This window comes from Sarcophilus harrisii, chromosome 2 (genome assembly GCF_902635505.1).
Source record: "Sarcophilus harrisii chromosome 2, mSarHar1.11, whole genome shotgun sequence".
Taxonomy (NCBI): Eukaryota; Metazoa; Chordata; class Mammalia; order Dasyuromorphia; family Dasyuridae; genus Sarcophilus; species Sarcophilus harrisii.
The window spans coordinates 32,360,794-32,364,694 of NC_045427.1; positions in this window are offsets into that span (position 1 = coordinate 32,360,794).

Here is a 3,901-nt window from a genome sequence, read left to right on the forward strand (position 1 = left end):
CCTGGTTTTCCTGACTTTTTTCAAAATTCACTTCAAATTCCACTTTTTAAAAGGAATCTTTCTTGATCCCCTCCCCTACCACCCTCCCTCTGAGATCACCTCCAATTTACATTGCGTAGTCCTGCAAGTAAACAGTTGTTAAAAGCATGCTTTTGTCTCCCATTAAAACAGAAACTCCTAGAATCAGAATAAGGAAATAAGAATAAGAATCAGAATAAGGAAAAGGCTCTTTCCTTATAGAAATCCGAATTTTTTTTTTCTTTCTTTTCACACCCAGGCTTAGCAAGCACCTGGCACATACTTAAGAGCTTAATAAATGCATATTGACTTCCTGCCTTCTGTTGGCTGGATGGCTCATGGGGTACCACCCTTTTTTTTCTTCTCTTTTTCATTTCGAATGTGTCTCCTTTCTCTAATGCTCTATCTTGACATTTACCTCTTACTGTGACTTGTGAAAATAAGGAAGACATTTCTTCACTGTGCGTTCTCTATGTTGTACAGGCTTGAGTTTATAAGTCACAATGCACTTTCCTCCCATCCATCAAATCAGATCATGTATACAAAAATCCTCCGGGCCAAAGCCCCCCCCCCTTACCCCCATAAACCCCCAAAATTAAGCAGAAAAAGAGTTCTGAAGCAGTCACAAATGGGCCTTTTTTTCTTTTTCTTTTCTTTTTTTTTTTTTTAAGCTACCGGCTGAATTAAATTTAACATGTGCTTTTAGAAAAAGTGTAATTCTGGAACTCCTTCAGGGCAGAGAGCTGTTTTAGCTCCCTAAACGTGGACAGTGGATAAAGTACCTCAAGATGACCCAACTCCAGTCCAGCATCAGAAACTTAGCAGCTAAAGGACCATTTGCCTCAGTGTCCCCATCTAGAACAGTGAGATGGAGAAGGAAATGGCAAACCACTCCAATGAATTTGCCAAGAAAACCGCAGAAAAGTCATAGAATCAGATAAGACTGAACAAATGTAGCCCCCACACAGGTCACCACACATAGTAGGTGCTTAAGAAATGCTGATTTATTGATTTGAATTTCATACAATATTCAAACTGGAATGTTTGTGGCTATTGGTAACTTTAAAAAGACAAAAAAAAAAAAGGCATTTGAAACCACTTTGGAAGGTGATCAATACTATAGAAATATTGATATTATTTCTAATTATAACCCCAAATTTCAAACATTCTTTAGCAGTTCATCAGTAATAGCAATGAAACAAAAGTAATGCCCATGTGTGCCACGGGATGTGACTGCTTGGTCTGAGGAGTGAGACATGATGGCAGAAGAAGGGGGAGAGGGGAAAACAAAGAGGAAGAAGGGAAGGGGAGAAGAAAAGCCTGACAGAGGAAAAAAACTACTATAAAGTAGTAGAGGGTCACTAGTCCCTGCCCTGGGTGGCCCTTGTGGCAGGTAGGCCCTTGACTGCCGGCTGAATACTACATTAAGCTCGATGCCTATTAAAGGTCAACAAATCCAGCTGTTTCATGTTTCAGATAAGGAAACTGAGGTCCAGAGTGGCAGTGACTTTTCCAGGGTCACATATCTAGCAAATGACACCTGGGATTCAGACTCCGGCTCCAGGCTCCTCCCACTGTATTCATTTTATTTTATTTTTGACTCCCTTCTTCAATTGCAGCAATTACCCTTGAGGCTTCCAGCTAACATTTCCCAAACCTGAGTGTGGAAGGGCTTTGGGAAAGCACCTGTGTAAAAGCTTTCTAACTGATCTTGCTCCAATCCCCTTTCCAATCACTGCTGTGATCTCTCCATGGCATCCCTCCTGCCCCACACTTAATCATACTCCAGAGGCTCCCACCAGGATCAGAATTAACTCTTCTGCTTGGTATTTCAGGTCCTTCATAAACTGGCTCCTTCCTATCTTTCAGTATTTCCTATATTTTACTCTCCTCCACTCCTTCCATGATCTAGTTCCATTGATACATTTGCTGCTCCTTCCCCACAACACGCCATCTCCCACCTCCACTCCTCTGCACTGACCATCCCACATGCCTGTTGCCCTTAGCTGCTATTTTCCCTTATTGAGAGTATGGTTCATCTATTCTTTATTTATATTGTATATATCTAATTACACAAATGTTCTCTCCCTGATAAGAATGCAAGCTCCTAAAGATGATTTTTATCTTTTTTCTATTTTCAGCAATTAACTATATAGTAATAATGCCTTTTAATTGACGGACTAATCCGAAGGGATTAATGTTGAGAATTCTTTACATATAATCAGAAAAAAATACTATTAAAATGAAAAATATACAGTAAAATCTAATTATAAGCTTTATTATGCAATAAATCTACTTTTACTGCCAAAAACCAAACAAAAATAAAATTGAAAGGATGAGATTAGAATGATCTCAAAGGCCTCTTTCAGCTCTTGATCTATAATCCTATGAATTGTGTGTATGTGAGGGGGAAGGGAGAAAGCAATGATTTGTGGGAAGGTAAATGTTCCAGCTAAGTAAGAAAACGAGGGGGAACAAAAGTCCCTCCCGTTTCTTGGCAGACTAGGAAGTTTGCAAAGGCTCTTTCCTTATATCTGTCCTGTGAGCAAGGTTGTAAAAGTATTATCACCACCAATCTGGAGGTAAGATTAATGCTCTGAGTAAACCGGAGACTCGCCTGTGGTAATTTAGAAAGCCTCTGAGGGAAGATTCAAACTCAGATCTTCTAATTCTGAGGATTGGTCAACTACCTGACTCACATTTCATAAACAGGCTCAATAGCTATTGTGCTCTGTGGGAATGAGCATTCCTCTTACTTATGTAACCTTTGGGACAGTAATTCTCATGACTAGAAGGTTCTGAGTGTACCTTTTCTTTCTTTTGGGGGCTTGTAATCTCTGCAGGATTCTAATTCTGCTTCTGTTGCATACTGAGCATCTGACTCTGAACAACCCCCCTCCTTAACCTCTCAGTATCTTCTAGACAACTTTGCAAGAAATACTTTACAGAGTACCTGCCAATCTATACTGGTAAAGGGAGTTTCCTTGTTTGGAGTTCCTTACACTGATGAAATCATAAATTTCTTTTCCTCTTCCCCCTCAAAAACAAACAAACTTACCCAAGAAAGCTGAGGTGTGTGTGTGTATAAAGTAGCTTCGACAAAAGGAGATGGCTTCCCCCTCTTGAAAATGCACAGTTCATTATACTTTAGAAGAAAGCTTTATTAAAAGGTGGAAAATCAAATAGGAAACCCTTGAATAAGAACCATCAGCCTCCCAAATGAACATAAATTTCCACAGTCATTTATATTCCTGATTATAAGAGGTTCTCATGGAGGTTTTCTACCTAGTCCTTGCTTCTGGCTCCTACTTTTTCTGTAGGTTCAAGGTGGGGAAAATGAGGAAATCTCCCTCCTTCTTTCTGCCCTACCCCCTTCCTCTTTTAGATATGTCATTCTTCCCCCCTTCCTCTTTTAGATATGTCATTCTTCTCTGCTCTCCCCAGAGACCTTTACTGGAAATTCTGAGCCTTGGTGAGGTACCCCAATAGTGCCCAGGATGAACATACAAGTATGAAAGGGGGGGGTAGAAATCAACTTTGAGCAGAATTCAGTTTGGAGAGTTTTATCACTTCTAAAACCAGGTCCTCCTTGAGGAGAGACCCCAGGAGAGGCGGTGACTTCTTGGGGGCTGCTGGGAGGAGCAAGAGCAGGACGGAGCTGGGCCAGGAAGGAACCACTTGAGCTCCAGCTGAAGTGAAGAAGAATCTCGTCACTCGGTGATTTCTTGTTCTAACCAGTTGTTCTTGTTCCTGAGGTGCTGAACAGAGCCCTCTTATGTGCCATCTTCCCCCATTAGAGTGTAAGCTCCTTGAGGGCAGGGACTTCTGTTGGTATGCCCATTCTCTGAAGGCTTTCTTCCCACCTCCCAAGGCCCTGAACGAG